Source organism: Ictidomys tridecemlineatus, chromosome 1 (genome assembly GCF_052094955.1).
Source record: "Ictidomys tridecemlineatus isolate mIctTri1 chromosome 1, mIctTri1.hap1, whole genome shotgun sequence".
NCBI classification, from domain to species: domain Eukaryota; kingdom Metazoa; phylum Chordata; class Mammalia; order Rodentia; family Sciuridae; genus Ictidomys; species Ictidomys tridecemlineatus.
Genome location: NC_135477.1, coordinates 208,168,312 through 208,175,747, shown reverse-complemented (window position 1 = coordinate 208,175,747; position 7,436 = coordinate 208,168,312). Strand labels below are relative to the sequence as shown.

Here is a 7,436-nt window from a genome sequence, read left to right as displayed (position 1 = left end):
CTATATCTCTCCACAGCAACAAGAGCTTGGAAAACATCCTTCTCCCCATGAGTGAGGCAAGGCTCTTGGTTACACTAGCTGATGTGAATACTTCCTCCTGGCTATGCGCCTTCACAGGCAAGGAGGAGCTTGATGGAACTATCAGTGGATTAGAGGACTCCTTCATGGAAGATGCAGTTCTTGCTAGGAAAGGCTGGGAAAGTTCCTGCAAGATTCAAGCTCTCACTCTGGAAAAGGAGTCTAGCTGAATTCCATCATTCATTCAAGCAATCAATCCACACGTTTACTGAGCACACACTACACACAAAGTGGAAGGCTAAATGCAAGGATCACATGAAAGGAGAGCCCTTAAATTTTTCACAATCCAAGGAGGGTAAAATACATGACAATAATTTCTCAAATAATTATTTAAATTACAGATTTCACACAATTGAGAAAGGCAACTGTCCAATGAATTCAGTCATTTCACTGTTTTTACAGACTCACCTGATAATAATATTTATTCTTAAGGCAAGCCAACTTCTTATGGCATCCAGTATTCAGTAAAGATGAACTGTAGAGTGCCCATTCCTTTACCTTAGACCTTCTAGCTCTGGTCCCACTGCATCTGTTTTCTGCATTTCCTTCTTGGAATACCTACTTGACTTCTAGCTCATTAGTTCCTACTCTGCACCCTTTTGTTCTATTGATCAGAATTCTATTTCTTCATCATCAGTATTCAATGAGACACCCTTCCAAGAGAAAATCAGGTCAGAGCTGAACTCAAGAGTAGGCCTTTAGGGACAGGGCTGAACAAATTCTTTAGCCAAATTATAAATAAGGCAAGTCTTTTCTTTGATGGTTGTGAACCTCCTCAGTTGGGCACACTTCACTCCTTGGCTTTGTTCACTATCTTTCTCATCTCTACCTTTCAAAATAATATCTGTTCTTTCACTTAGTTGCCACCTTCCCTGCTTTCCCCTGATAGTCAGCTCCTTTAAATGTCTTTATTACTTTATGCTTCTTTTGGGTCATCAGAGTCTGTCTTATTTTGCTGATATTTTATTCTACTTTCAACTGAAATGGAACCATGTATATTCACCTCTCTATTCTATGCAATCAGCAGTACAGACTTTTGTATGTAGAAGGTGCTTAATTACAATAATCTAAAATAGATTATCAAGTTAAGTTAAGTGGGGTTATTTTTGAATCTTGACACTATCTTTTACAAGCAAACAATTCACCAGTCTCTGAGTCTCCATTTATTCTCTCACCCAAAAACTAGAGTAGCAACAGTGATTTTTATAGAACTGTGAAGACAAAAAATACTATACATATGGACATCCTAAACTGGAATCCAGTTTATGGGGGGGTACTCATTAAAAAGTGACTATCTTTTCTTCCATCAATGTGTTTTTAGTAAATTAAAATAGAATGAATTTTAAAATGGTAATATTGAGAGGTATTGACCAGACATATTTTCCCACATTCTGCTTTGGTTGTTATCATATAGTTCTATTGTTTAGAGCAAGTGTCGGAATCTGTTACACAGCTGATGGGCCAAATCTGGCCCAATACATGTGTATTGGACTGGATTCTCTAGGGAACACAATCATCAGGATATATATATATATATATATATATATATATAGAGAGAGAGAGAGAGAGAGAGAGAGAGAGAGAGGGATTTATTAGATTGGCTTAGACAACCAGAAGCTGGATAGTCTACAATGATTGTCTATAGACTGGAGGAACCAGTAGTTGTGCAGTCCAAGATGATGAAACCTCAGAACAAGGCTTCCCCTCCTAGCATCTCTGCCCTCCCCATTTCCGCCACACCCTGGGAAGTGCCTTTCAGCTAATAGCAGTTCCCTTCAGGGCTGAGCCCCTGCGCTCAGAACAGGTAGACAGGGATGAGCAGGTTTACATTGCAGTCCTCTCCTGGCAAGTTCCATTAGGGTAAAATGAGGCACACAGTGGACTGCCCCTGGCCCTGCAGCTTGGAGACTACATAGCGGAGTCTGTTTAAATACATGCAGCACAAATTATACCCCACACGGAATACACAGAAAATGCAGTTTGTATTTTGAAATTTTGCTTGAGGTCTTGCAGATCAAAGAACAGTGTGAATTCCAAAGTAACTCACTTTTAGGAATCCCAACAGTGCTTTGTCAGGAGACCAGATGGAAATTCCTTGATAGGGTACTCGGTTTCATAGGAGGTATCATATTTGGATTTTAATGGCTCTTGTTGGAAATCTGCTGGAAATTCTTTTATTAAATTTTCATTCAAAGAAGTATACATTTGGAGCCTGCTCAGCCTGGGTTCTGGGTGCTGGAGATATGGGAGTGAACAGGAAGGCAGATATCATCGCTGGGAAGATGGGTCATACCCAGGAATCTGTTGGGCTAGCCATCTCCATCAGGAGGTGGTGGTGGGCCTGGTGCAAAGGTTTGGGCAGAGTGGGCAGCAAGAGCAGAGGCTCAGACAGGGAAGGATGGTGAATCTGGTGTGTGATTAGAACAGGGAGCAGGGAGAAGAGGATGGTGGGAGACTGGGTCCCAGGGGTGGGCAGGTGTTGTTGTTCTTATTTGAAGAGCTGGAAGAATCCGTGGCAGCCTGTTGATCCATGTTCTGATCAGAGCGTGGGAAAATGAGCAGTCTTGGTGGTATAGGAATCCTATTCTGTAGGCTGGCACAGCATGGGGACGTGCACTGGGATGTAGGTAACAGGGATAGCAGTGCTTTCCCCACATACCAAGTGTACCTGGAGCTAAGTCTATCATCCAGCTCCCTCTTCTGGGACTATCCTGCAGAGACCTCTTGGTCCTTTCCTTGCCAGCCATCTGCTGAGAGTGGCTTTGGTTGTGAGAAGTATGAGTGTGGGCTTTGCTCCCCAGTGGAAAGAGGCTGTCCCCACAGCTTGCAGGTTCAGTCTTTGATTCTAGGTGGAGCCACTGGGGAGCCCGGCACTTTGTGTTAGGTGGTGAGACTGCCCTACCCCTCTGAGCGTCTGTAGCACCCTCTACCCCCGCAGAGTGACTGTGTTGCCCTGTTGGTTTTAACTTGGTTGAGTGGGGCCCAGGCAGGGGGTTTTGTAAAGACCATCCACAGTGCTGCAGTGACAGAAAATCCCTAAAATGTCCAGCTGTTCTCTGAGTGTCAGAAATGACCGGCTTCCTGTGTCCTGACAGTCACCTTTCTGCTCATGCCTGCTGGGGAGGTTCTCCCCAGGGGAGTCCCTCTTTCCAGGAAGGGTTGCTGCCTCCTCAGAGGCTGGCACAGGGAGGAAGGCTCACAGACAACTGCTTTGGTGGGACCAGGCAGCATGAGTCCAGACTCATTGGCACAACTGCCAATGCACTGTCCCTTTCTCTGGGAGCTCAGAAGTGCACCAGAGGCAAATGCACTATCCCTTTCTCAGAGAGTTCAGAGGTGCACCAGAAGCCAACCTACTTTCCCTTGCTTGGGGAGCTCATGTTGGGGTGGAGGAGCCAAAACATATGCCTGAACATGTCCAAGTGAAGTAGGTCGGCGGAGGGAGAACTCAGCGCACAGCTCCTGTCAGCTTAGTGAGTGCTGGCGTAGGCCTGGGGTCCTCCTGCCCAACGCCAGGCATGTTACATGGGTCCCATGTGTGCCTTTTGTCTTTTAGAAAAATTTGCTTATTTTTTTTTAAGTTTTATGATAGACCTGCACATGTACAGCCAAGTTAAAAATTTAGGAACTGGGTTGGGAGTGGTGATGCTGGCCTGTCATACCAGCTACTTGGCTAAAACTGAAGGCTGTCTTGAACCTAAGAGTTCAAGGTCAGCCTGGGTAACAAATCAAGATCTGTTTGGAAAAAAAAAAAAAAAGACTAGACGACAACAACAACAACAATGAAAAAAAGAACTATTTTATTAAATACTTGCAGATTTTTTTTTCTTTTTGGGGGGAGTTACTGGAGATTGAATTTAGGGGCACTTGACACTGAGCCACATCCCTAGTTCTATTTTGTATTTTATTAGAGACAGAGTCTCACTGAATTGCTTAGCACCTCTCTAAATTGCTGAAGCTGGCTTTGAACTTGAACTTGTGATCCTCCTGTCTCAGCCTCCCCAGCCCAGCTGGGGTTACAGGTGTGCGCCTGGCTCAGAATTTCTTTTTAAGCTAACATTAATTGAGTACTCCCTGTACACTAGGTACTATTTCAAGTTTTTTTTTGTTTGTTTGTTGTTTTTTTTTTTTTTTGGGGGGGGGAGGTTATATTTTTGTTTTTGTAAGTTGCTTTTATCTATTCTACTGATAAGAACATGGGGGCCCAGCAAGGTCAGTGCTTTGCCCAGGTGACTCAGCTAGCATGTAGCCAGACTGGCTAGAAGCATGAGAGTGTAACTCTAGCCCTTGGGCTCTGTAGGGTACTGCTTGGGACCTCTCCTGACATGCACTCTTTCAGAGACTTTATATAGTAAAGCAGATCTAATTTCCCTTTAAATATTTTCTAGGCTCGTTTTGAGGGAAAGAAGCACTTTCCCAAGGCCCCTTTGAAGGCACCTAGGAACTTGGGAGGAGACAGTTATGTACTTGAAGCAAGCAAAAATCTGGGAAGAAACAGGGTCACAAGATGTGGCTGCAGGCTCAGGAGTCCCTGATGGTGCCTGGCCCTTGGCTCAGGTCCACTGTGTCTGCTCCACTGGGGAGGCCTTGGGGACTTCACCTCCTGTCAGATCCGCACTGTCCAGCCTGAGTGAGACTGAAGAGAGGCCTTTGTCTCCTCCTAGCCTTCCCCAATCCTGAGGGAGGTAAGTGGTCAGGCCTTCGCAGGAAGGTGGCTGGTCATTTCTGACACTCAGAGAACAGCTAGACATTTTAGGGTTTTTCACATTTGGTTTCTGTCACGAGCCGCTATTGTCAGAAGTCAAGAGTGGCAATAAGGCACCTGTGTGCTCCATCCCACCCCCAATGATGGCTTTACTTCCTCTTAAAGCACAGGACTTCAGGGTGGACTGTGGATGAGTGGGAAAGGTAATGCTAGAAGCCACAGTTTTGCTTCTTTTCAAAGCATGAGAAGGTGGGGGACTCTTGGTCCAGGTCCTGCTCCCACTGCTCTGCATGGCAGGGAGTAGGTGTCCACCAGATAGTAGGTGTCCGCTTCTCCCTGCGAGCAGGCGCAGGCATCTGTTCCCGGCACCCACTTGGCTTCTCCTCGGTTTATACCTGGATTAAGCTCCTGTCTGTGAAACCCAGAGAGATGCCCTAGAAGACCTTATTTCCACCACTTAGCAGTTATAACTTTTTGACCTGGGCCATCAAAAGTGCTGCAGGCTGTATTCTGATGTCCCCGTATGCCAACACCCACAGTGTCTGTTCAGGTCTGCCAGCACCCCCCCCTGCAGCCACGTGGCTCACTGGTTCGGTGAAGCAGCCACAGTTTTTTTCTTTTCTCCCCCTTGCTATCAGGGGTCTGTGCAGAGTGTGGTGGGCCATGGGTCATGGATGCTGGGAAAATGGGACCGGAGGTTGCAGACCTGAAGGCTTGGAGGGCTGCTTTGCAGTGGTTTTCCTTTATGAATTATCTCACATTCACAAACATGAACCTCCTTCTAGGAATATGGGTTTCCGAAGTCCTAGTCCCTTTTAGAATAGCAATAAGAAAGCTGTTTGTGTCTATATGCAGCTGAGGAAGATCTGGGGAATACCCTTTTTGGTGGTACCATGGAGGAATGCAGTAACTTTTTTTTTTTTAATTCTGTACCAGCTAAAAACCAGAGGGGATTTATTGTGTGTGTGTGTGTGTGTGTGTGTGTGTGTGTGTGTTTAAGGATTAAAATGACTAAGACTGTCGAGTCTTTTACTATCTTTGTTGAGTTTTGCTGTTCTGTGTTCTGTCCTGTGGCAGAACATGCCTGTTGAGTGGATCATTAATTAAACATTGAAACCACGTCATTTATTTAAAAAGAGAGTAAGTATTTAAGAATCTTGGCAAACATGCTAGGCTAATTTGGTTTGTATTCAGGGAAAAAAAAAGGGAAAAAAAAGCCTTGAAAATCACTAAATTTGAAGTTTCTTTCTCTTTTGCCCTCCCAGGGCCTGGGTTCCAATAAATAATTGCTACCTCATGTCTAAAGAAATTTCCTTTTGTGTGAAAAAGACTAAAAGCATCTTCAACAGCGCCATGCAGGAGGTGGAGGTCTATATGGAGAACATCCGCAGGAAGTTCGGGGTCTTTAATTACTCTCCCTTCAGGACGCCCTACATGCACAAAAGCCAGTACCAGATGCTTCTGGATCCCGCCAACCCCGGTGCGGGCACCGCTAAGACAGACAAGTAGGAGAAGATCACGGACAAGCAGGGAAAGGTGAAGTTCAACTTCGACATGACGGCCTCGCCCAAGATCCTCATGAGCAAGCCCCTGCTGGGCGCGGGCCCCAGCCGCATCTAGCTGTCGGACATGCCACGCTCGCCCGTGAGCACCAACTCCTTGGTGCACAGGGTCTGACATGGAGCAGGACATCGACAAGAAGGCCACCTCCAGCCACTTCAGCGCCAGGGAGGAGTCCATGGACTTCCTGGACAAGAGCACCGGTCAGCCCCGGGCTGGGGACAGGCGGGACAGGGGACACGAGCCCACTTGGGCTACCAAAAGGGCTCCCATGGGGGAGGGCTGCTGCTGCTTCACCAGAACCGGGTGGAGGAGTCAGCGGGGTTTGGCCCTAGTGGGTCAGGGTCATGCCCCTGCGGTGCTGTGCTGGAACTGGAGCCTAGAATGAGCTGGGGAGGATGCGGGCTGGGGAAAACGTGTGCTGGGGACCAGGCTTCTCCCACCAGCTGGTCCCCTCTGGGAGTCCTAATACCAGGCTTCCTACCTGATGGCACAACGTCTTGCTGTAGGTTGCTGTAGTTCATGTTTTCTGTTCACCGATGGCTCCCCACCCCCTTGGGCGCCAGCGCCAGAACCCCACCGCTCCGCAGGAACTTCAGGGTTATGCTTCCCTGCCTGCAAATTTTCAATGAGTGATTAGATGAGTTCCTTGCTCCGTGGGACCTACAAATGAGATTAGTGTTTCCAAAAGGCTCACTACAATTCATTCCTACACCTGGGTTGAGGTGGCCAGAAATCCTTTTAGAGTTCACTTCTAATGTCACTTCTAATGTCACTGCCTCTTGGACTAATCACAATAAACTCCCCATAACTCTGTTCTTTTCTAAGAATTTTATTTTAATAAAATAATTGACTTTTCAGTACATTCACATTCCGTGCTCAAATATCACAGAAACACATAAGGTAAAAAGTCTTTGTTGGGCTGGGGTTGTGGCTTGGTGTAGAGTGGTTGCCTAGCACATGAGAGGTATTTGGTTCGATCCTCAGCACCACATCCAAAAAATAAATAAAGTTGATATGAATATGCCATTGCAGGTCTTCCTGGAGATGTCCTGCTCCTTCAGGGTCACCTGTCTCACAGTTACATTGCTTG

General features: G+C 46.4%; 1 pseudogene; it reads left to right on the top strand.

Annotated features, from left to right (window-relative positions):
* The first annotated feature begins 2,321 nt into the window (after window positions 1–2,321).
* LOC101973227 (MYND-type zinc finger-containing chromatin reader ZMYND8 pseudogene) lies at window positions 2,322–7,143 on the top strand (annotated as a pseudogene).
* The last annotated feature ends 293 nt before the right edge of the window (window positions 7,144–7,436 follow it).